This window comes from Marmota flaviventris, chromosome 2, assembly GCF_047511675.1.
Source record: "Marmota flaviventris isolate mMarFla1 chromosome 2, mMarFla1.hap1, whole genome shotgun sequence".
Lineage (NCBI taxonomy): Eukaryota > Metazoa > Chordata > Mammalia > Rodentia > Sciuridae > Marmota > Marmota flaviventris.
The window spans coordinates 117741731-117769073 of record NC_092499.1 but is presented as its reverse complement, the minus strand read 5'-3'; the positions used below and the strand labels follow the sequence as shown (position 1 = coordinate 117769073).

Here is a 27343-nt window from a genome sequence, read left to right as displayed (position 1 = left end):
CACATCTACAGCCAGGCATGGTGGCACACATAAGACCGTCTCTAAATAAAAGTATAAGAAGGGCTGGGGATATAGCTCAGTGGTTAAGACCTGCCCCCTCCAATCTCTTGGTACCAAAAAAAAAACCCCAGCAAACAATAAAAGCACACCTATGTATATTTGCTGAGAGGATTTTAAAGAATAAGATATCATTATTTGTATACAACTGGGGATTGAACTAAACCACTGCTATAAATTATTTTATTAAACATATTTACAGTAGTACAAGGTTTAATTATTCTTTATCATACCTGAGTCACTACTGATTTCTAATTTTCTAAGGTAACCATTTTAAACTCTTCTACCTTGTTTCTTCTAGTATTTGTTTTATTCCTAAAATAATATGCCAGTCTCATAGTTCTTAATTTCATTGTAGAAACCACCACCTAAAGGATTGAACACTTCTACATGTGCCCGCCTCTCCCTAATTTTCTTGCATAATTTTACATCATTTTTAGCTAAACCACTATCTTTGTTTTTAATTTTCAACTAAAAGAAACTACAGAAGGAAAAAAAAGAGGGAAGGAAACTACTAAAGCAGTAACAAAAGTAACTTCAAAAAGCTTCAAAAGAACAAAAGTCTTTCCATGGAATGAGCCTACTGAAGGCCCAGAACAATGTAAAAGAAGATCCACCCTTACACATCTTCAAAACACCCAAGATAAAAAGACTAAAACTTTAAATAGTCAAAGAAGAACCAGACTGTTATCAGTCTTATTAGCAACAGTGAATACAGAAGGAAATGTTTTTCATAAAGATTCCAACAAGAGTTTCCCATCTAACCAATCTCACAATCAAATCTGAAGGAAAAGTAAGCACATTATCAAGGCCACAATGAATTAACATCCTAAGAAAAGTTTTGGGGGATTAAATTAAGAATGTAGTGAAGTCAAGTAAGATTAAATCAAGAAAATGATCTACAAATCATAGAATAATGACACAAAGTCCTTGATTAAAAGCTATATATAAGAGGTTTTGAGCGAAGGCTACAATGATTTAAAGAGCAGAATGGAGGGCTCCAAGGACTGTAAATAAATCAAATACTTGATGCCAAGCATTTGATACTAGATCTATTAAAAACAAAGAAGGCCAAAGGTGCCGGGTGTTACACCTGTAATCCTGGCAGCTGGAGAAGCTGAGACAGAAGGATCACGAGTTCAAAGCCAACCTCAGCAACAGAAAAGTACTAAGTAATTTGGTGAGATCCTGTCTCTAATAAAACTCAAAATTGAGATGGGGATGTGGCTCAGTGGTTGAATGCCCCTGAGTTCAATCCCTGGTACCCCTGCCCCTCAAAACAAACAAAAACAAATGTCAAAGGTGTAGTTCAGTGGTTGGGCACTTTCCAACCAGGTGCAAGGCCCACAGAGAGAGAGAGACAAGAAAAATAATAATCTGATTATAATATATTATTTGGAATATTCCTGAATAATATTTATAAACCTTCAATGGTGCCATTTAAAAGAATCAAGCAATGAGCAAATTTATGACTGGATTATGATAGTAAGGCAAGGATTTTGATAAGAGTGGAGTTAGTATAAAGAGGGATTTTTCTTTCTTTTTCTTCTTCCTTTTTTTGGGGGGACAGGGGGGTACTGGGGGTTGAACCCAGAGGCATTCATTCAACCACTGAGCCCCATAACATCCCCAGCACATTTATTTTCTTTATTTAGAGACAGGGTCTCATTAAGTTGCTTATAGCCTCATTAAATTGCTCAGGCTGAGAGGGATTTTCAAAGAGGAAAATGTCAAAAGGAGGAAAGAGAATGTCAAAAGCCAATGGAAAAAGGAGCTATATTGGGCTAGGGTTGTGGCTCAGCGGTAGAGCACTAGCCTAGACGTGCTAGTCCCTGGGTTAGATCCTCAGCACTACATAAAAATAAATTAAAGGTATTGTGCCCAACTACCACTAAAATATATACATATTTTTTAAAGAAAAGGGAGCTATAGAAAGGCTATAATGTGATTATTAGAAACTATAACCTTTTCCATTTGTTGTCAAATGCATGTATTCCTTTTTCCCCCCTCAAGAACAAATTAAATAGCTACAATAACAATGATACATTAAGAAAGATACAAAAAGCTCCACCCATACCTGTTATTGCTGCCAACTACAGAGGCTGAGGCAGGAAGACTGCCAAGTTTGAGGCCAGTCTAGCAACTTAGCAAGGCCCTCAGCAACTCAGTGAGATCCTCTCTCAAAAACAAAAGTAAAAAGGGCTAGGGTATGTCACTCACTGGTAAAGCACCTCTGGGTTCAATACTGGATACAAAAAAAGAAAAAAAATTAAAATAGACACAAAGGTTATAAAAAGATACTGCATAAATTAAAATTACCAAATAATATTTTATCAGAATAAAAATTTGAATTTTTTTGTTTTTTGTTTTAATTTTTTTTAGTTGTAGATGAACATATACCTTTATTTATTTTTATCTGGTGCCTGAGGATCAAACCCAGTGCCTCACATGTGCTAGGCAAGTGCTCTACCACTGAGGTACACAACCCCAGCCTACTGAATATTCTTAATAGTTGTCACCAAGAGTGTAGAGAAAAATGCTAGTTCACACACTGTTGGTATAAAGATAAACCCTCAACGTTTTTGGAAAACAAACTGTAAGAAAAGGAAATAGGAGATATAATATAGAATGAACTAAATGTCCAACAACAGGGAAAATTATAATCTGATGTGGTCACATTAGAAAATACTATAATATTGTCAAATCCACAGTATACTATGAAAGAAAAAAAAATACCCACTTAATAAAAGTGGAAGTGGAGTAAGAAGAGAGAATGTGCAAAAAATATACTGTTCTAAAATTAAACAGTTCAGTTTTATATTTAAAAGTTTATTGACATAAGAAAACACTATTTTAAAAAATCAGGGCTGGGGTTGTGGCTCAGTGGCAGAGTGTATAAGGCACTGGAGTTGATCCTCAGCACCCCATAAAATAAAAGAAAGGTATTGTGTCTGTCCACAACTAAAAACTGGTTTTTAAAAAAATCAAATCACTCTTGAGTGATAATTTAGATCTAGTCACCTTTACCCTCTTCTTTCCATAAATACAGGTTAACCAATTTGTTTTAAGTCACCACCAACATGCACCCTTTTCTTTTTCCTTCCTTTCCTTCATTTTGGTATTGGGGGTTGAACCCAAGGGTACTTAGATACTGAGTCACATCCCCAGTCCTTTTTATTTTTGAGAGTCTAAGTTGCTTAGGATGTCGCTCACTGGTAAAGCACCTCAGCTAAATTGCTAAGAATGGTCTCAAACTTGTGATCCTCCTGCCTCAGCCTCCCAAGTGGCTGGAATTATAGGCATGCACCACCAAGCCCAGCTCAACGTTTATTTTTGAAGAAAAGTGAAAAACAGAAGTTACTTTATTTCCCCAGTACTTGGGGAATGGTGCTTTACCACTGAGCCACATTACCCCCAACCCCCCACCTTTTTTTGGGGGGGAGTAAGTAACTGGAGATTGATCTCAGGGGCACTTGACCACTGAGCCACATTCCTTGCCCTATTTTGTATTTCATTTAGAGACAGGGTCTCATTGAGATGCTTAGCACCTTGCTTTTGCTGAGGCTGGCTTTGAACTTGTAATCCTCGTGCCTCTGTGTCTCAAGCCACTGGAATTACAGGCATGCATCACTGCACCTGGCCGCAAACCCCCTTTTAAAAAAAATTTATTTTGAGACAAAGTCTCACTTAGTTTTCAAGGCTGGCATTGAACTCGAGATCCTCCTGTCTCAGTCTCCCAAACTGCTGAGATTACAGGTATGCATCACCAACCAATATAGAAGTTACTTTTGTTAACACTGGCTGTGCCAGGATTAGAGCTTAGTTGTTTAAAATGTAGAACCATTTGAATTTATCTGGATTTGGGCTGCTAGGCCTGACAATTTTCAAGAAATTATAGATGATGAATATTTATTTTAATATTACCATGCCATAAAAATATTTTTAAAAAGAGGCTTATGATCTGTTTAGTGCACCAGAAATACCAAAAATACATTCAGAAGAAGATGCTAAGAACCAAATATAAAGCAAAAAGTTAACAACCAAAATGGTTTCCAAGACCAGAAAAAAAAAGCCATTTTAAAACACCTTATTCTAATACTTAATTCAAAATACCCTTCCTGCAATATATCATGAAACTTCACTTCAAAATACATTTCCACACTCAAGAAATAGTAGACTAGATTTCCTCAACATAGTATTTGGACTTTATTGCAGTATTAACTACCACCAGCGTCAGTCTTCTGAGCCAGAATTTGGGCTGTGGATATTTAAGATCTTAGGGTTTACAATTTGACTTGACTCTACACCTTCTCATTTGAGTAGCACATTATTAACTTATCTAGAAAAACCACAGCCTCTTTTCAGAAGCATAACAGAGCAAAAGAAAATTACACCAAAATCTGCATCACTCAGCTATCTCTCTAGTACCTCACTTTACAATTAATACAAGCATTATATGAGCAACTTAATATTAACCTTATAAGCCTTCCATTTTCTTTGAATTTTTTGTACCGTACAGCTTAAGTTTTTTGTTTGCAATGCTGGGGACCCAACCTAAGACTTTGCACATGCCAGGCAAGCACTCTACCACTGTGCTACACCCTTAGTCCTAGCTGAAGTTCTTAATTAAATCTTTGTAATTGAGGTTTTAGAATTGAATATAAAAATGCTATTGCTCTTCCATTTTAACTAGGTTTTTTTTTTTTTTTTAAAGAAAAAAAGCAGCAGCAGCAGGGAATTGATATTGTTAGTTGCTATCATGTAGCAAGTAAATGGACACAAATATTTAAGTAAATGGTACAAATATTTAAATAGAAATCCTTAAAAATTCCTTATAAAAAAGTTATCTAAAGAACCACCTTGAAAATTTAGATAATTTTCATCAAAATATTCCAAAATCAAGAATATAAAATGGGGCTGGGGCTGGGGCTGGGGCTCAGCAATAGAGCACTTGCCTGGCATGTGCAAGGCGCTGGGTTCAATCCTCAGCACCACATAAAAATAAATAAATAAAATAAAGGTATTGTCATTTTAAAAAAAAAGAATATAAAGGGTTGGAGAGTGCTTGCTTAGCACAGGTGAAGCTCTGGGTTCAAGCCCCAGTACTGCCAAATATTAACATACAAATATATATTAACATAAATATGAACATATAAATATGAACCTTTCCTGGTTCCTCTTCCCACTGTTTACAAAATGGGATCCTTTGTCACCATAGTTTCTGAAAATCAACCAGGTGCATGAATCAAGTTAATATCATTAATATCCATCATTTGAGTATCTTTTTATTATTCAGTGTTTTAAACAATGATAGTGGCAAAGGCCAATTTTACTTTGTTGCTTAAATGCCAAGTAGGTTTCTGTTTCAAAAAAATAATAGGGCTAGCGATATAGCTCAGGGGTAGAGTTCTCAGTATGCACACATAAGGCCCTGGTCTGGATCTCCAGCATCCCAAAATAAATAAAACTGTGCACTTTACAAATTTGTTAAATTTATCATGACAGAACAGTCTTTCCCATTAAGATTTACAGAATAAACATTGTGCCTTTAAGTAACAAGGTACTTGCTGCCAACACGTGTATGATACAAGTTTGTGTGCTTATAATGGTCCTTTTAATGACTTGTCTTTGGAATGATTCTGTCCTACCTTTGCTGCTGCAGCCCGCCTGTCCTTTGCATCACTGAATTCATACTTCTGGAAGTACTCAATATGCACTGTAACAGACAGATGGACAGATCAATGGGCCACAGCGGCAAAGGCCAGAGAGACAGACTTGATAAAAATTAAAAATCAAGATATATAAAAGGGTGGGGGAAACTACAAGAGAATATATCTATATATATTCTATAATAAAATTCCTGAAATTGATGTCTGCAACCCTCCCACAGACTACCCAAATAATCTATTATTAATCACATATTTCCTTCTTAAATGTATAATAAAATAGTAGCACTGTAACAGGCAAAATAATTGACCAGTACTTTTAACAACACTGACACTTAAACAGATATAGTAGGCACTTCTGTAACCATGCCACAGTGTTTCTTCAAAATTGACTGCTCTTCCATATACAACAGGCTATCTTCAGAAGAGTTTCTATACCAAAATTAAAATAACAATTATTACATGTAGAAAATTTCTACTGTAATATTACTGTCACTGTAATAAGATATACTTGGAATCAATAACTAAAATTTTCAGCATTTTACATTTTCTTGCCTTATATACAGATAATTGCTAGCACCACAAAGAGGTAACTATAGAGGCTTAAAACCGTACATAATAGTGCCACTGATGCCAATTACCATGCTATAGTACCATATTTATAGAGAAAATTATCAACAGTAACTTTTAAAAGCTATGTAGATTCTGTAACTTCAAATTGATTCAAAAGATTAAACATACTTCAAGAAGCTTAAGGTTTTTTTTAACCTTATTATCTCAAAATGCCAACAGCTTAAGTATTATACTTTGATAAATTTTCACTCAGACATTACTCCCAAATGCCTATTTCACCCATCTTCAAGTTTGTTCCCAGGCAAAAATCAATTTTAATTTAATCAAATATTTTATTTTGCAAAAACCTAAAATAAACTAGATCTATATTACATTTTAAAAAGGAAAAATGTTCCCCCTTCTATTTCCAAGAAATCTAACCATTTATACATTCTTATTATTAAAACCCATCAAAAACATGAGCAGGAGAAGAAACATGATAACCAAAAATGAAATGCACGATACTTGAGTAAAAGAAGAAAAGCTATTAAAAGACATTGGAGCTAGAGATGTGGCTCAGTGGTAGAATGTGTGCCTAAAGCCCCAGGTTTGATCCCCAGCACACTCCCACAAACAAAGTACACAGGACAACTGAAGAAATTTAAAGTCACTGTGTTGTATGTGTGCTTGTGTGGGTATAATGACAACCACATTGAGATATACTTAATAAAGTGATTCAGAGGTTTTGATATTCACAGTTGTGACATAATTGTATCAACTATTAATTTTAGAATATTTCATCATCCTGAAAAGAAACTGCATATAAGGCCAGCCTGAGCAACTTAGCAAGACCCTGTCTAGAAAAAAAAAATTTTTTAAAGTATTTATTAGCTCTCCCTCCCACACCCAGCCTCTGCCAATCAATCTCCTTTCTGTCTCCATGGATTTAGCTATTCTGGAAATTTCATATGACTAATATAACACTGTAATTAATTTTCCCATTTACTTATCGGGAAAGCCATCAAACTGAGAGTCTGTCATACATATCAAATAAGTCTGTTTTAATGAGACAATGAAGAGAGCAACTATTAATTCAGCAAATTAATTACATGGAAGCTGCTTAAAGCTGTAACTAAACCAATAATACTCATTTTACGGATAAGGCAACAATTTGTTAACTGTTTCAAAAAGAGGTTGAAACAAAGTCACACAAGTTGACAAAACTAGAAACTTAGGTCTATATGATGTCAATGGCTTAACCAACTAAATTATGGTCTCCTGATAAACTAATTCATCATTTCTCACTGATTTACCTCCTAATATTATGAATGATTTCCTTCAACTCTCCATTTCAGCCTTGCTAATCTCACCACTTTTTCTTGTCTTGATTATTCTAACAGACTTCTCACCACTCTCCTGGTTTTCTTTTGTTTTTGTTAATTTTTTTTTTTAGTTGTAAATGAACACAATACCTTTATTTTATTCATTTATTGTTATGTGGTGCTGAGGATTGAACCCAGGGCATCGCATGTGCTAGGCAAGCACTCTACCACTAAGCCCCACTCTACTGGTTTTCTAGTCTTACCTGTTTTCTCATTTATTTCCTATAATGCCAGCAGTGTGTTCTAAATACTAATTTAAAATTATAAAGTTGTTTCACATAGCCGTTGAGTTTATCTAGGGTTTATTTCAACAGCACAACCCTAAAAGCCTTTCAAAAACTGATCATATAGTGCCTGCTCTGACCGTTCTATTTCCCGTACGCTAAACAATATTCAATTCCTTACTATTCACTCAACACACCAGACCACTAACAGCTTCTGCCTTTTGTACATTCTATGCCTCCTCCTCCCTTGTCTGCTTAGTAAGCTAACTATTCATTTTTCAAAACCCAGCTTTCAACTCTACCAGGATTTGTCAGTCCTTCCGACCTTAAACTTCTATCATTAAGCATTACTTTATTGTAATTTACTTATACATGCCTTAGTCATCCAATATCTGTATTTTCAATTTTACGTGGTAAAAAAATTAGTTACATACTATTCCTAAATTAAACCGAAGGGTTGTTTTAGGGTCTCATTCACCTCAGAAATTCAGAAAATAATAGTAACACAATATTGGGGATCTTACAAGAATAAAAAATCAGGAGGCTGAGGTTTGTGCTCAGTGGTAGAGTGCTAGCCTAGCATGCATGAGGCACTGAGTTCGATCCTCAGCACCACATAAAAATAAATAAATAAATATTTTTAAAGAGTTTGGCTGGGTACACATCTGTAAAAGCCAGGTCCCCAGAAGGCTGATGCAGGAGAACCACATATTCAAGGCCACCTAGGCAACTCTGGGGATCTTTTATCAAAATTTAAAAGACCAGGGCTATATATAGCTCAGTGGTAGAAGGTACTGGATTCAAGCCCTAGAACCACATTAAAAAAAAAAAAAGAACTATGACATTAATAATACTATTTGGTTAGAAGAGTAGCTCAGCAAGAAAGCACATGCTTAACATGCATGAGGCCCTAGGTTCAATACCCAGCACCAAAATATAACAACAAATCATACTGGTTGCCTCTAAGGGAGAGATATTTAAAGGTAGATTTTTTTTTTCTTTTACATTTCCTAAATTTTCACCCAATTTAATACACTTGGTACAGTAATAAAAAAATTAAATCTCGAAAGAAGTTGATCAAGGGTTTATCTTACCACACTAAGAGAACTTTCAGGTTTTGTTGTTTTTTTAAATCAGAGGTTATGGAGGAGAGTTCAGTCACATTGGCCTCAGCATTCAACTTACCTCTCTATTTTTATTACACACACACACACACACACACACACACACACAAGGCTGATTCACAAAGGTAAGTTTGCACTGCAGTTTCAATATTCTTCATTTAAACTACCCAGAACTTTAAAATAATAGAACCTTAAGATAGTAGAAGACGTTTTATTCAGAGCTCCCTAGTTAACATTGTTTCACAACTGCTTTTATTCTTATAAATGGAAAGAGAAGTACACAGTTTAAAACTTCAAAACTATTAATACAGTAATATCAAGATGAATGACTTGTCTGGAAGGTGATACACACAAGTCCAGCAACTCAGGAGGCTGAGGTAAAAGGATTGTTCAAGGCCAGCCTGGACAACTTAGGAGAGGCCTGGTCTCAAAATTAAATATTTTTTAAAGGGGCTAGGGATATAACTCAGTGATAGAGAAACCTTAATTCAATCCCCAGTAGGGCAGGGCAATTTGTTCTTTTCTTAATTGCAAAACCCACCAATATCTGCAATAAGGGTATAAAAAAACAAATCTCCCTTTCTTTTGGCTGGCATTTAACTGAACAAAGTGCCTATGTGCTGCTGTGGCATTTTACCCTGTGTAACTATGCTTGAGTAGACATGTAGAGGTCTGATTCCAAAATACCAATGCAGAAAATCTTCCTAACAAACAATCTCTTAGTATAAAAGTAAAAGCTTTATTCTGGATTCTGCCTACCAAAAAAAAAGTGTTATCAGGATATAGGTTAATGTATTGGTTAGTCTCCAATATGTTAAATAAGTCTTTAAAATTATAGAAAGGCTATAATAAGGGTTAGAACCAAGTAGGCTCAAGTTAAAAAGTACAGGTAGATTGATATTAGTACATGCAGCTGCTCAAATATAAAATGTGCTGATGTCTAGAAGAGCATGTGGAGGGTTTAGGCATCATGCAGGTTTAAGAATAAGCTCAGGGGGCTGGGGTTGTAGCCCAGTGACAGAGCGCTTGCCTAGCATGTGTGAGGTACTGGGTTCCATTCTCAGCACAGTATATAAGTAAATGAAAAAAACAAAGTTCATCAACATCTAAAAAAAATTTTTTTAAAAAGCAAGCTCAGGGATCACCAAAAGGGAAGAAGTGGTACTTAACAAATGGCCTGGATAACCCTTCCAACCTTGTTATTCTGAATATGTAAATCAAAAATTGTGTTCATTCTGATATGAACCCAGTAACATTAAGCAAGTTTACTGTCATTTGTAATTCTTCGACTATTACTTAAATGTTATATTTTTATTTCTAAGAGTGACTAGACTATTTTTATGATTTTAAGTTCCATTCTCACAACTTTGGCTTTAATTGGATAGTATATAACATTAAAAAAAAAGCTTCAGACACTGTCATATATCCCAAAGACCCAGCTATAACTACACTAATGAAATATGTGATAAAATAATTTAAAAAGCAGACAAAAACTTTTAGGAGCCAGTGAGGTGGAACCACTACATTTAAAAATGCAGTAACCAACAGGCCATCCATGGTGGCACAAGCCTGTAATCTCAGCTACTCAGGAGTCTGAGGCACATGTACAGCAAATTGGAGGCCAGCGTTAGTAACTTAGAAAGACCCTGTTTCAAAACAGAATTTTAAAAAGGGCTAGGGATGTAGCTTAGTGGTAGAGCACTTGCCTAGCATGTGTGACAATGCCCTGGATTCCATCCCCAGTACTGTGCAAAAATAATAACAAAGCAGTGAGTGAAATTATGTATGCTCTCTCTTCTTCATGCACTATTGGCAATTGAACTCAGGGGCACTCTAACACTAGCTACATCACCAGCTCTTCTAATTTTTAGACAGGGTCTCACTCAGTTGCCAAGGCAGGCCTCAAACTCATGTTTCTCCTGACTAGCCTGTCAATTTGCTGAAATTATAGGCAGGCTCCACCAAGCACAACCTTTCTTTTCTAAGGACTATTTCGTGATTAAATGTCAAATTATCTGAAGCTCTCCTTAAATTTTCACCTGCATAAGAACTGAGGTGATAAACAGTAAGTTTAAAGGTAAACATATTTTCTTAAATTTGATGTTAAATGGTATCGGTAAATAAACTCATCTGAGAACTTCACTTAAGAACTATATTCTTATTATTGAGCAAAATAAGCATAATCAGCTCTTCTCCCTTTTAAAAGAAGCACTTGTGGGCTGAAGTATAGCTCAGTGATAAGATCCTTGTTTAGCATGTGTGAGGCACTAGGTTTGATCCCCCAGAACCATAAAAAAATAATAATAATTTGTTATCTAATGCACGCATAACAATTTCACAATGCTATTCTTTCAAAATTTTGGGGTGCTTCCATCAGAAAGAGAATGCTGGGCTCTGTGAACCACTGGTTTAAGTTTGTGATTTCATGCATAAATCATGAATAAATCTTACAAAATATACATTCCATAGCTTCAAACATTGGAATTATATATAAAACTTTGTGCTTTCACATGTTTACATTGGGCTAGAAAATAATAAATGTTATTATAGAAATTTTGGCTTAAAATTTTCTTTAGAAAGGTAACATTTAAGATGTAAAATCTAAAATGAGGTGTGCAATAGACCTCTGACTCTATTCCACTCTTTGTTTATTATTTATTTGGATTCATATGTCATAGTAGTGAAGTCACAAGTCAGAGCCCAATAATAAACATTATTCAGGTCAGTGTACTACAGCTCAGAGCAGAACGGAAAAAGGTAGTGTACATCTGAAGAGGTAAACAGAAAATACCCAGCATGCAAGATGGTAACATTCGTTTGTTTTCACCTTTCCACCATCTTTTAGGCTTCCATGACACTACGAATGAATGTCCTGGTTGATACTCTCAAGAGCATCAACAATACCAAAAAGAGAGGCAAAATGCCAGATGCTTACTAGGCAGCGCTCCAAAGTCATCGTCTGATTTATTTGATGATGAAGCATGGTTACATAGGCAAATTTGAAATCATGAAGACCAAAGAGCTGGGAAAACTGTTCTAAACTTACAGACAGTTTAAACAAGTGTAGAGTGATCAGCCCCAGATTTGATGTGCTAAAGATCTAGAAAAATGGCAGAATAATCTGCTCCCATCTGTCAGTTTGGTTTCATTATATTGATAACCTCAGCTGGCATCATGGACCACAAAGAAGCACAAGTACAATACACAGGAGGAAAACTTTTAGGATTCATTTTCTAGGGATGTAAAACATACATACAATGAAATACCTAAATGGACTTTTTATCCATTTGTTTTTGTTTTGTTTTGTTTTGTTTGGGGGGAGGAGTGTTTACCAGGGATTGAACTCAGGGACACTAGACCACTGAGCCACATCCCTAGCCCTATTTTGTATTTTATTTAGGGTCTCACTGAGTTGCTTAGCGCCTCACCATTGCTGAAGCTGGCTTTGAACTCAGATCTTCCTGCCTCAGCCTCCCAAACTGCTGGGATAATTGGAATTACAGGCATGCACCATCATGCCCATCCCATATATTTGTTTTAATGTAGTGACATAAAATGCTGAGTTCTGATCCCATTTATGAAAACTTGGGCAATTTAATTCCTCTAAGTCTCAATTTCCTTACCCTTAAAACAGTAAAAATGTCATTTGAACAGTCATGATGACTAAAATTCCTTGAGATAACTGATGAAGAGAAAAAAACAAAGTATGTTAGAGAATGAAAGAAGAGCTAATTCAGGGAAGTCAGCAAGAGAAATGTGAATTATTCATAAAAGAAAAAATAGAGGTAATACTCATATTATTTTTATCAATTCAGGATTCAAGATACAGTTCAGTGATACCATGCATAAGACCAGAAAGGAAGAAAGTCAGTTCATTCATTCTTGTCTATTTAATAACATTTATTAGCTGTTCCGGGAAATGTGCTTATCAATGAGAATACCAAAACCAGTATATTGGTCTTACCCTCAAGGAATTTAGAGTCTATCCATAGTGGAAATATAAGTAATAATAAGAGCTTTTTTAAAAAGTCTGTACAAAATTCTGAGACCTACTCACAGGAAAGGATTCAAGGAAGAAACTTTAAAGGTAGGTATTGAAATATGAATGTATTTGAAAGAAAAAATATTTAAAGCAAAAGAAAAACCCTCATAGAGACAAAAGAAAAATTTTTACAAGAAGTATCATTATTTTGCTTTGCAAGGATGATATTCAAAAAATGGCAGATAAGGTGAAATCATGAAAAGCCTGATCTATTGCACTAAACAATCTTTTATTCTAATATGCGTCTTTATTTACTGGGACTTCAAGGCTCAAGAACAGGTTCTGCTAAGGAGGTTCTTCTTTATTGTTTCCTATTCTGTACTACCCCACCACCACTGCACACACACCCGTTTATCAAGAATGACAATGATTTCAAGTATTCCTTCAGGCTATATATTCACAAAATAAACATTTTTACCCTGTCATAAACTAACCTGTGCAAGAAAAGGAAATATTCCAGCATTCCCTGGGGGGGGGGGGGGGAATCTGTGGTGACTATAAAATACTCACAAAGCTGCAAAGCTCCATTTTCAATCATCATTTTTTAAATTTTTCTAATAACTGCTCATATTTTCTAACAAGACTCCTTATTCACAAAGGTCTGTGCTTTCCTTTTTTCCTAAAAACTAACTGACCGCTTTGGAAGGCAAGGCGTTTCTTAAATCCAGCTGAAAGGAAGGGTCAATAGTCAACAAAATGAACCACACCAGGGCTGACATCTTGTAAAAGTAACATCTAAAGGACTAGGGATATAGCTCATGGCAAAGTGCATACTTAGCATATGCAAGGCACTGGGTTCAATCCCCAGCATCAAATTAAATAAATAACATTTCAAACGACAAACTGATAAGGTGTGGAATTTCTGGGTAATGGCAACATACCATATATTTCAATAAAGGACTAGGCCAGGTTTCATTCAGAAACAGAACAGGTTATACACGGATAAAGACAGTCAAGGTAAGTTCTGAATTATTGCCTTTTTTAACCAAGTATTTATTTACAGGTCAGTCTCCCTTTCTAGGGAAAAAGGAATCTTTTGCATTGGTCTTTGTATACTTACTGTCAAGCACGTGTACTGGAAGAGGCATAGAGGCAAGGTTGAGTATAGATTTGGCAGAACATAATGCTAAAAAGATTAAATGGTGGTTTCAGGGACAGTAAAATCCAAGAGTGCCAAGTTCAAGACAAACAGTGGGATGAGAAAAGCCAGACAATGTTCAAAAGTTACGTCTTAGAAGGAACACAGAACTGCTGAGAATAACAAGAACTGAAGAAATTTGTGATCTTACATTTGCAGTAGCCTTTACTCTGCGGGCACTTGACAGTTACTATTGGGAGAAAGCAGATTCACCAAAGCACACTGCTAGTAGACATTGTAGTAGGCAGAATATTGTTCATCCCCCCAAAATGTTCACATCCTAGTACGTAGAAACTATGATGATGTTATGTTACATGTGGCAAGAGAAAATTAATATTGCAGACAGAATTAAGGTTGGTTATCAGCTGACTGTGAAATAAGGAGATTGTTCTATGTGATCCAAGTTACTTTAATTATTCACACTGAAGTGGAAGATGGAGGCAAAAATGGAGGTAAGAAATTTAAAAATGCTATGTGCTGGCACCAAAGATGGAGGAAGAAGTCACATCCCAAGGAAATTAGGTGACATTTAGGAGTGGAAAAGTCAAGGAAATGGATTCTCCCCAAGGACTTCCAGAAGGAATACAGTATGCTGGCACCTTGATTTTAGCCTAGTGAGATCCATTTCAGATATGTGACATTCAGAACTGTCTCTTTTGGTGGTTTTTTTCCCCCTGGGGGCTGGAGTGGCACACCAAGGATTGAACCCAAGGCTCTTAACTACTGAGCCACATCCCTAGCCCGTTTTTTTTATCTTAGAGACAGGACTTCAATAAGTTGCTGAGGCTGGCTTTGAACCTGTGATCCTCTTTGCTTCGGCCTTCAGAGCCAAGGGATAATAGGTGTACATCACCACACCATACCCAAATGACTTTCAGAACTCTTAAAATAATACGCTGTGGTAACTTTTTAGAGCAAAAACAACAGGAAACTAATACACAGAGTAACCAAAAGATTCTTTCTTAACTGGTATCTCAAAGAATGGATCATTTTTCCCTCAGTATTTGCTAAAAATCTTAAGTAACACAGACTAATACTTTCAGCCAAAGATGAAAAAGAAAAGAGACTGCTAAGAACCCAGCAAGTTCCAAATTAAAAATTCTAAAGGACTATAAGCAGATCAGACAGAGACTGAGCAGGGTAAAAACTCAACCTTACTGGATTAAATTTTTGTTCACTACTCGACCAATCAGAAGAATGAATCCATCACCTAGAATCTCTAAAGTGTTTTAAGAAAATACAGGGCACACAATCAAGTCGGTCAAATGACAGCAACATATGACCAAAATCCTAGGGATAGCAAAAGAAACCCTAAAATTATTCAGATTCTATAGTTTGCTGAAAAAACTAATGATTCATATCCTAGAGGAAATGGAGTAAAAATTTAAAGATATATGAAAACAGATTGCCAGAAAATGATAATCTAAGTTTGACAGTTTACTTGTCAAACAAATTCCAGAAATTAATAGTTTATGAGATTAAACACTAATCAGGATATGTTTAACAGCAGAGCAGGCCAGGCACTGAGGTGCATGCCTGTAATTCCAGCAACTCCAAAAGTTGAGACAGAAGTATCACAAATTCAAGACCAGCCTGATAAATTCAGCAAGACCCTGTCTCAAAAAAACCAGGGGGGTTGTGCGCTTGAGGAACATAGCTCAATGGTAGAACACCCCTGAATTTAATTCCCAGTACCAAAAAAGAAAAGTAAAATAAAATAAAAATAACAGATTAGACATAAGAGAGATTTAGAAACCTAGAAGGTAAATCAATAGAAATTATTCAAACTGAAACAGAAAAAAGGATGGAAAATAATTCAAAAGGCCACTGGACACATATACATACATATTAATTTTTAAAACTCTTGTAATATATGTATAACTGAATCTCAGAAGGAAAAAAGATAAACAATGAGACAGAACTAAGAATTTCCAAAAACTGATAAAAAGACATTACTCTCACAGTCAAAAGAATCTGAAAACACACACACACATACACACACACACACATACACACAAAGCAAAGAAAACCTCCACTGGACATATTAACTAGTATTTTTCTTTTTTAGGGGTGGGGGATGCTCATTTGATATTGTTTTGGTACTGGGTATTAAACCCAGGGCACTTTATCACTGAGTTACATCCCCTGATCTTTTTATTTTTTATTACAGATACACTACCTCACCTGGCACATTAACTGGTTTTAAATCCATATTCCAAAGACTTTTTTTTTTTAAACTTAAACCCACCGAGGTTCAAAATAACACAGCAACAGAAAACAAACAACAACAACAATAAGAAAGACCCTTTACCTTCCTCCTAACAGAAACCTCGGAAATCAGAAAACAATGGAATTTTTAATGTATGGAAAGAACCTTTTAAAAAATATTAAAAGTATTTTTTAAGTAGGGCTAGGAACGTAGCTCAGTAGTAAACAGCATGCCTAGCATATGTGAGGTTCTGCATTCAATCTCCAGCACTTGGGGGGGGGGGGGGATAAAATAAAAATATTTACAACAAAAAGTTTACTAAGTGCCCACTGCATACACCAGGTACTGTTCTTTGCTCTGGTACAAAAAAAATAAACAAAATGAAGTTCCTGTCCTCAGCAAGTTTTCATCTTAGTGTACAAAGTCAAAATACAAATAAATTAGATGAGATATGTTAAGTAGTGTCTCTGTTAGGTCCTTGAAAAAAGTAAGCATTTCATACCATTCCCACTGGTTGATTACATTAAACACATCTTTCAAATGTTGCTATATTTTATTATATACTATTCTCATCAGAAAAGCTTCAGTACTAGAAAGCAATTAGTTTTCACAACAGCAGATAGTTTTCCAAACCTCTAATTTTCCCATTAGCAACAAAAGTTGTAGCTATTTTCCTTGAAATAAAAGGTATACTCCGTGTGAAGAAATACCATATATTTGCCACACATCTATATAACCATGATTTTGTCATTTTTTTATTTTAATTTTTAGATGTAGTTGGAGACAATACCTTTATTTTATTTATTTATTTTTATGTGGTGCTGAGGATCAACCCAGTGTCTTGCACATTCTAGGTGAGCATTCTACCACTGAGCCACAACCCCAGCCCCGGTTTTGTCATTCTCTGAAGTAAAAATAGTGTCTCATCAATGTTAAATTTCCAAGTCAAAAATGTACATTTTTTTCTTTGAGAAAACCAACATACTTCAAGTATGCAGAAGTGCTTTATGCATGTGTCTCATTCTGTCACACAGGCTATCAAGAAAAGGTACACATTAAGGATAAAACAAAACTAAAAACTTTTACTGCCTCATTTAGAACAGAAAGTAAAACTTTTTTAAAAATTTTTTTAAAAGTTTTTTTGTTGTAGATAGACACAATACCTTTATTTTTTCATTTTTATGTGGTGCTGAGGATGGAACCCAGTGCCTCACTTGTGCCAGGGAAGCTTTCTACCACTGAGCTACAACCCAGGCCAGAACTGTTTTTTTGTTTTTGTTTTCACTATAAGGTAGGATTATCAATGATTTAATTTGGGCTAAGGTGCCAGTGGCTTTACCCACCCATCCATTGCTTTTGCACCATCACTAAAAATGTTGGGATATTTAAAACAGCAAATAATGTCTTAATCAAATAGTTGGATTTTTGTTTATTTACTTGCTTTGGGATGGTACCAACGGTTGATCCCAGAAGTACTCTAACCTTTCTATTTTTTATTTTGAGACAGGGACTCCCTAAGTTGCCCAGGCTGGCCATAATTTGAGATCCCTCTGCCTTACCCTCCCCAAGTAGCTGGGATTAGAGGCATGTGCCACAGTGCCCAGCTATTATCAAATAGTTCTGCTCTTTGTGGATCATCCTTTGAAAAGTAATGTTTCAAAGCAACTCAACTGTTAATATCACTGTGTTAGTTCATATAAATCAAACAGTTTTGCTCTTCATGGATCATCCTTTGAAAACTAATGTTTTAATATGATTCAATTATTAACATCACTGTGTCAGTTCCTATGAAGTGTAAAGAAACCATATGCAAACAATAAAATGTCAATCTAAAAGGGTTGCTGTAGGATTGGGAATATAGTAGCTCAGTGGTGTGAGGCCCACTAGCATTGTGTGAGGCCCTGGGTTCAATTTCTAGAACCACCAAAAACAAGTAAATAAAAGGGCTGTGGTATATTGAGGGGCCTGATAAAGCTTGTCCTCTTGGAATTTAAACATTTTCTTATCATCTTCTTATACCAGGACTTTGAGATTATCTAGAAATCATAATTTACAAGTACCAGAAGAAAATTTCACCTAGCACCCTTTTTGGCTTAAAGATTAAGAAAACTGAAGCAGTAGCATTTAATAAGCAAGAACATACTTCCCATATTTACCTAGTATATAACATCAAAGACTATTAATGTGCTGTATGCTATCAACATAAAGACCAAGGAGTTAAGCTCTCATACTCAAAACCCTCATATCTAGCTAATAGATATAAAGATGGCTAGGCTATGTTACAAGTTCTTGTGGGCTACACCAAATATCCAAATGAAGTGCTATGCAAACACAGTTGATGATGAACTAGAAAAGTAGAGGAGGAGTACCTGGAAAGAGATGAGGTAATGTATGAGGGGATTTTGAAAAGGAATACATTAGTTAAAGACAGAACGAGTACCACAAGAATGACTAGCATGTACAAAAGTAGGAAAACACAAATATATGTTATAATAAATATATATTATAATAAGGAATTATAACCAATGCAAGTGGGGGGAATGAGCAACAGCAGCAGATGAGAATGGGAGAAAAAGAAATCTGACAATAAGATGTAAGAGCCATGAATGCACATATTTGAAATAAAAGAAGCAGCAGTAGAGGCAGTAGCCACTGCCACCACCAGCGCCACCACCATGAATGCCAAATTAAGGAGACTGGAACAGACTTTCAATAAGTCTCTTTAGCAGGAGTGTAACTATTATATTTGTGATCAGAAGCAGGATAACAAATGGACAGGAAGCCTAGAAATAGGAGGTAAAATTATGAGGCACTAGACTAGGATTAGTAAAAATAAAAAGGATGGCAACAATATGAAACAAATTTAAGACCCAGTATGATCAGAGCTAACTGGATGTAGAAAATGCCAGAAAAGAATCAAGAATGACTCTCAAATTCCACAAATCCATAATAGGAAAGTCAATTAAAGGAAGAACCATCTACCTCTGGAAGAAGAGAAACCTCTGTCCAAAATGATAAAAATTCTTAGTGACCACATTAGAGGTTTTTATTATAAATACTTGTTTAAAATGTAGAAAATACTATCTGGGATCTGGCTCAGAAACCTCTGCTGCACCAAGTGATTGGGGTGAAAGTTAAACAATTTACACCCAAGGCAACTTCCAGCTAAGCTGGTCTGGAAGCTGTGGCCGAAGAAAAAGATAGCTGAGCCCACCAGGTGGGAGAGGTGTTAAAAGGTATTTCCCTCAATGTGGATTTACATACATATTTTTTTCTTTCACCGTGTCAAGTGGAAACAATAAAAATTTCAAAAACTTAGACAAATAAATAAATTAACAATTTGAACACCAGAAACTTTATAATAATTTGCATATTCTCAATTCTTATTGAGCAGAGTTGTTGGGAGAAGGAAGTACTTGCCATCCCTGTTTAGTCTATATTAAGTAAATTTTAATATTCTTGTGATATTTTAAGAGCCAATATAGGTCTCTTCTTTCATGTTGTACAATACTGTTTTTGTGGTTTTTGCTTTGGATTGAACCCAGGGGTGCTTAACTGCCGCAGTCTGGCTGGGCACAATCAGGAGCCACTTGTCAAAAGAAACTAACTTTATTTTTAGAACCACACACGCCAAACAAAACAGCCTCTCAGGAAAAACCCTCAGAGCCTCAACTGCCACGACCGGATTTCCACAAGCCTCTCTCTCCCACACAAGCTTCTCTCCACCTCCCACAATCCTCCTGCTCTTGAGGCCGATTGGCTGGGTCACGTGGGCGGAGCCAAAAAAGTCCCCCAATGAGCAGCTCCATGGTCTGAAAGGGCAGGGAAACAGCCCAATGAGCATCACCGCAGAGGAGCCAATCAGCTAGATGTTGCTGGGGCCGCTGTGAGCCAATCATCAGCCGGCAGCTGGAAGTTTGCTGGGGCCCCTTCGGCTGTGGCTCTCAACACTTAACCATATCCCCAGCCCTTTTTATTTTGAACAAGAGTCTAAAGAGTCTAAACTGCTGAGGGCCTCACTAAATTGCTGAGGCTGGCCTCAAGAGTTGCTGGGATTATAGACATGTGATACCACACCCAGCTAGATGCTTCCTTTTAGAGGAAAACAACCCCATCCTCTCTCTCCTCAAACTTTTCTCAGAAACTTCAAGGAAGTGGAAAAGGAGGATTTACAGAGAAGAGGTGGAGGAAGCAAAGTGAATTTCTTTTACCTGAGCTGTTGAAGAATTCATGTCACTCTGGAAATTCATTTTTTTCCTTATATGCAATAAAAAGGTTTTAAAAATATTAATAATAAAGGAGGAGACTATTTTTTAAAAACGGAATGTAGAAAATACTTCTACTATCTGTAGTTTACACTTAATCTCTAGAAAACTGTAACACTGTGATTAAGAGGACATATTGGGCTGGGGATGTGGCTCAAGCGGTAGTGCGCTCGCCTGGCATGCGTGCAGCCCAGGTTCGATCCTCAGCACCACATACAACAAAGATGTTGTGTCTGCCAAGAACTAAAAAATAAATATTAAAAAACAAAAATTCTCTCTCTCTCTCTTAAAAAGAAAAAAAAAGAGGACATATTATCAAGCAATTGGAGTCAGCAATATCTGAATTAAAAGTATGACAGTTTCAAAGGAATAAGAAAATGAGCCTGAGAAGTGTCTGAGATACAGCTATTCATAACATTGTCTAAATAATTGTCTCAGTAATATGGAAATGTTACATAATACTTCATCATCTGCTATACTTTTTGCCAAAATGTATTAATAAGTGTCAGGTCACTTGTGACACTTCTTTTAATGGAACACAGGAAAAAAAAAAAAAAGGGAAAACAATGTTTACATGGAGGAAAAAAATTAGATGGAAAAACTTCCAGAACAATACTTGGTTTTTCTCATTTAAAATCCTCACAACCTGTTGGGGCTGTGGATCAGTGGCAGAGTGCTTGCCTAGAATGTGTGAGGCACTGGGTTCCAGTCTCAGCACTGTATATAAATAAATAAAATAAAAGTCCAGGGGATGGGGATGTGGCTCAAGCGATAATGCTCTCACCTGGCATGCGCGGGGCGCTGGGTTCGATCCTTAGCACCACATAAAATAAAAATAAAGATGTTGTGCCCATCGGAAAAAAAAAAGTCCACTGACAACTAAAAAAAAATATTTTAAAAAAGATCCTCACAATCTTTTGACCTTAAAACAATATTTTATTTTAAAATGGGAAGAAAAAGAAAAGTGGGGCTCTAAAAAGTTGATTTGCCAGAGCAGATGCTAGCTCTGGCAAAAATAAGAACTTTTTAAGATGCCTTCTGAGATACCATTAATGGAGACTATCCATCAATTTAACTCCAATACTAATTGGACTTCTACTATACACCTAGACACACCAAATGAGACATTATTCAAAATAAAGTCAGATATATATCACTCCTCTGCATGGATCTCAAAGAATTAAAGTGAATATACTATTGAAATAGTTATCTGCATACTTGTGTTTATAGAGGCATACTTCTCAACAGCCAAATTATGAAAACAGTCTAGGTACCCATCAACAAATAGATGATACAGAAAATGTAATATATATACACACAATGGAGTATTGTTCACCAATAAAGAATGAAATCATGTGATATACAGAAAAATGGATGCAACTAGAGATCATCACATTAAGTGAAATAAGCCAGATGCAGAAAAACAAATAAAACTTTTTTTTCTCTCCTATGTAGACTCTGAGGATGCAAAAAAAGAAGACAACATCAATGTAGAAAGGAAAAATTAGTGAAGGGAGGGTGATAAGGTGAAAATGATCAAAATTTGTTTTATGATCAAAATATGTTGTATGCATATATGACTATGCATGTAATATGCATATAACATATATACACATAATATATGTATGTTATATTCATTGTGTTCATATAATATGCAATATGAATATATGACTAAAGAGAAGGGATGGAAGAAGCAAAGTGAAGAAGCATAGTCATATATGCATATATTATATGAACATAATGAATATAACATGGACACAATGAAGTCCACTGTTCTATATAATAAATATGTACTAATAAAATATCTAAAAATAAAGCCAGGTGAGCACCTATCATTGGGTGAGTAGAAAATTAGGAAAAGAGCAAAAATCATTAAGAAATTTAAATCATACATGATTATAGAAATGTACTGACCCTATAATAAAGTGAGTTGACAGTTAAAAACAAAAACAAACTCAGGCTTTTTAACTGAAAATGGAAGGAATGCCACTATCTCCACAGACCCAAAAAGATCTCATTCACCAAGTTAAGACTACCCATTCTTTCATCCAGCAAGTAATCATAAAATGCCAATCTAAATATTTAATAGTAGTTATTAAACTATTTATAAAGTTATAGTGTCAAAGGCTGGGCTGCACATATATTGTCAAGGATTTTAGTCTATGATGCTGTGTCTTTTTAAAAAGGGAGTGTCTAACTGCAAAATAGAGAACTATGCAAAATGCATCATCAAATATACAGGTTCAGCCTGGCATAGTAATGTATCTGTAGTCCCAACAATGGAGAGGCTGAAGCAAAAGGTCTGCTTGAGCCCAGAAGCAGACAAGCATGGGCAATAGTGAGACTCCATTTTAAAACAAAACTAACTAAAAGAAAATGAATTAAGGGATTGAGCAAAGGGGAGGGAGGGGTGGAGAGGAGGTATGGGGACAGGAAACATGGTGGAATGAGATGGACATCATTACCCTAGGTACATGTATGACCTGCACATATGGTGCTGACCACTTCTGTATACCCAGAGAAATGAAAAGTTGTGCTCCATTTGTGTACAATGAATTGAAATGCATTCTGCTGTCATGTATAACTAATTAGAACAAATTAAAAAAAATACAAACCGAAGGAAAAACAAAACGAATTAAGGATTGGGGGATGTAGCTCAGTGGTAAAGCACTTGCCTAGCATATAGCATGCTAGGTTTGATCCCCAGAACTACCAAATAAAAAAAAAAAAGGGGGGGGGGAGATTCACTGTCAAAAAAGGAAATGAAGAATGAAGGACAAGGGAAGGAAGGTAAGTTGATTAACTTAAGGGAGTACCCCCCGCCAGGCTTCCAAAATGACAGTTATATAAAAAAGAGTAAATAAATAAACAAAATTTGGGGGGGGGGGTTCACTCTAGGAACAACAGAGTGAAAGCTAACATGGAAACATATTTTATTTCCACTTTAAAAAAAAAAAATCAGGAGTCACTTAGCAGAATAAGTTACATCACAAAACAGATCACCATCATTTATTTGTAGTTAAGCAAAGAGAATAACAGAAGGAAGTCTTAGAAACATTAGACAAGAACAGGGGATCTCAACACTTGTTGTGCACTAAAATAATCCAGGGAAGATTTTTGTTTAATGGCTTTGCCTGGCCCAAATCCACAATGGCCTATCTACTGGTCTTGAGTGGAGTCTGGGTTCCTGACCCAGAAGTAACAAACTCTGACTAAGATGAGAAGATTGCATCAATGTCAACATCCTGGTTGTGATAAAGTGCAGATGTTTTATTAAGACATTATTTCTAAGATACTACAGAAAAATCAAAGAATATTGAGAATATCTGCATTATTTCTTGCAACTGAATATAAATTTATAATTATCGAGCTAGGTTTGTGGCTCAAGCGGTACAGTGCTTGCCTGGCACATGTGAAGCCCTGAGTTGGCTCCTCAGCACCACATAAAAATAAAATAAAGATATTGTGTCCACCTAAAACAAAAAAATAAATATTAAAAATAAATAAATTTACAATTATCTAAGAAGCATAATGAACATACTCTATGGAGATTTCACTATGTAATTAGGGTGTTTGTTTGTTTGTCTGTGGTGTAACTAGGTTAACTAGGGTGTTTTGTTTGTTTGTGGTGTAACTAGGTTTGTGGTGTGTAACTAGGTTTGTTTGTTTGCTAGGTGTAACTAGGGTTAAAAAGAAAAAGAAAAAAAATCGGTGGATTGTAGAATCTCACATTCCTGCCAATTCTAAGCACACACTATTATTTTGATCTTAACCACTGAAAAGTAATTAGAAATACACATCATTTTATAGGCATAATGTTTATGATCAGTCAAAAATTTAAAAATTCTGATCAGGGAGGGTCAGACATGCCTGTAATTCCAGCAACTTGGGAGCCTGAGCCAGAAGATCACAAGTTTGAGACCAGCCTTGGCAACTTACGACAATATCTCAAAATAAAAAGTGCAGGGATGTAGCTCAGTGGTAAAGTACAGTGGGTTAAATCTCCACTACCACAAAAAATATCCAAACTACTATGCTTTCACAGTGATACACAAATTGACAGGATAGATATCAGCATTACACAATCCTTCATCTCTTTTTTTTTTTAAGTTTTTTTAGTTGTCAATGGACCTTTTTATTGTATTTATTTATATGTGGTGCTGAGAAATAGAACCCAGTGCCTCACACGTGCTAGGCGAGCACTCTGCCACTGAACCACAACCCCAGCCCTGTCCTTCATCTCTTGACTAACAGGTGGATGGATGAATGTATTAAGTAGTGGGTAGTCTAAGATGGCCCCCAAAGAGGTGCACCTCTTGATCGTCACAACTTTGTATAATCCCTCTTCTTGAATGTGGACTAGAGTTAGCTATTCACTTAAAACAAACAGAAGAGAGCAAAATAATAGAATGTTACTTCTGATATTGAGTTAGAAAAAAAGCTGTGGGGCTGGGGTTGTGGCTCAGTGCTTGCCTAGCACGGGTGAGGCACTGGGTTCAATCCTCAGCACCACATAAAGAAATAAGTAAAAATAAAAGGCATTGTGTCCACCTACAAATAAAGAATTTTTTTTTTTTTTTAAAGCTGTGTCGGGGCTGGGATTGTGGCTCAGCAGTAGAACACTCGCCTAGCACATGCGAGGCCCTGGGTCCGATCCTCAGCACCACATAAAAATAAATAGATATTGTGTCCAGTTACAAAACAAAAAGTTTTTAAAAATTTAAAAATTTTAAATTATAAAAAAAAAAAAAGCTGTGGTTTCTACCTTGGAGGGGCCTTCTCTCAAATTCCCACTCTAGAAGAAACAAGCTACTATGTTTTGAACCATGTTATGGGGGTGCCAACAACCAGCAAGTGAAAATTTGAGGCCTGCCAACAGTCATGAGTTTGGAAGGGGATCCTCCCCAGTCAAGTCTTGAGAATTCCAACCCATCTGACACCTTGGTAACAGCCTTGAAAGAGTCCCTGAAGCCACAGGCACCTGGGTTAGCTGTGCCTAGAATCAAGACTTACAGAAAATTGAGAGACAATAAACGAATGCTGTTTTTAAGACACTAAGTTTGGGGATAGATAAATAGTGCGAAAGATAACCAATACATATACCCACTACAGTGTAATAACTTTTGCCTTTCTTTGTAGTACCAAATCTCCCACGTTCTATATAATTCTCCACCATTTATATACTCAGTTCTACTTTAGCCGATCTCATCATTTTCCGGACAGCTTTCTCATTCTCATCTCATGCAATATCTTAAGTATCCTATCCCTCTTTTCTATTCATCCAAATCTTGGCCATCTTCCAGAAAGCATGCATCTCTCTTCCATGAACACCTACTGCTATCTACTTAGCACTTCATTAAACTACTTGCTGACCAAATAGCTTTGAGTGTTTTAAGTCTCCTTGAGAATAAGTCGGCTTCGATATTGAGTACCTTTACTGAGTAGGTTCATTCAAAGTATTTGAGACCTTATACCACACTTCCAGCATATTAATAAGGAAATTCAACTCTTATATTAAAAAAAAAAAAATAGGGAAAAAGGAGTGGAAGGAAAGTCAAGTGCTCCGATCTAGAATGTTAGATATCAATAGTCTGCTTTCTTTGCATGCTTGAAATTGAGTAAAGGCCACCTTATGCCCAGGACCCTGGCACACACCCATAATCACAACTACTCAGGAAGCTGAGGCAGGAGAAGTGTTTGAGCCTAGAAGTTTAAGGCCAACCTGAGTTACACAGTGACAGCTTGCCTTAAAAAAAAAAAAAAGGAAAAAAAAGGAAGGAAGAAAGAAAAAGGGGGCCGGGTTGTGGCTCAATGGCAGAGCCTAGTAAGTGAGAAGCACTGGGTTCAATCCTCAGCACCACATACAAAAAATAAGCAAATGCTGTCCATCTACAATTACAAAAAAAAAAAAAATTTAAGAACTAATTTATTTTTTTAAGCTGTAGATGGACACAATATCTTTATTTATTTTTATGTGGTGCTGAGGATCGAACCCAGGGCCTCACACATGAGAGGCAAGCACTCTACACCACTGAGCTACAATCCCAGCCCCCAAAAAACTTTAGAAAAAAAGAAAAAGAAGAAAGCCACTTTATCTGAAGAATAACAGCAATAATGACAAACTCCTTCCAACCCTATGTTCAATATCTGGAAATTTTTCTTTTATTAATTTCTTAAAAAAAAACTTCTGTCGTTAACTTATTTTAGCAGTAGATATATGTGGAGAAAAACTGGCATTAAAATTCAACTATACCAGTGGTTTTCAAACTTTAGCTTGCATCACCAACACCTGGAAGGTTTATTAAACCAGATAACTAAACCTCAGAGAGTTTGATTCACAGGAATGCTGCCATAACCAATTAAATGAGTCTTAAAATTAGACTCACAGCTCAAGGAGATCAGCTGGGAAAAGATAAAAGTTCAATAGCTTCAGGCTGGGGTTGTGGCTCAGAGGTAAAGCATGTGTGAGGCCCTGGGTTGGATCCTCAGCACCACATAAAAAATAAATATTAAAAAAAAAAAGTTCAATAGCTTCAAAACACACCCTCCCAATTCCTTTACTGAGTAGGTACATTTAAAGTATTTGAGACCTTATATCCTTTCCAAGTTAAGTTAATTTTAATTTAATATGCATACTGGAATTCAATGTCTTATGTGCAATGAACATCTCTATAATTAACAGGT

At 36.0% G+C, this 27343-nt stretch overlaps 1 protein-coding gene and 1 pseudogene across 1 annotated transcript in view; one reads left to right on the top strand and one right to left on the bottom strand.

Annotated features, from left to right (window-relative positions):
* Window positions 1-27343, bottom strand: part of Arih1 (ariadne RBR E3 ubiquitin protein ligase 1) — a 120861-nt gene that overhangs the window by 87245 nt on the left and 6273 nt on the right. The gene's annotated exons all lie outside the window — the stretch shown is intronic.
* LOC114084719 (small ribosomal subunit protein uS8-like) lies at window positions 11836-12242 on the top strand (annotated as a pseudogene).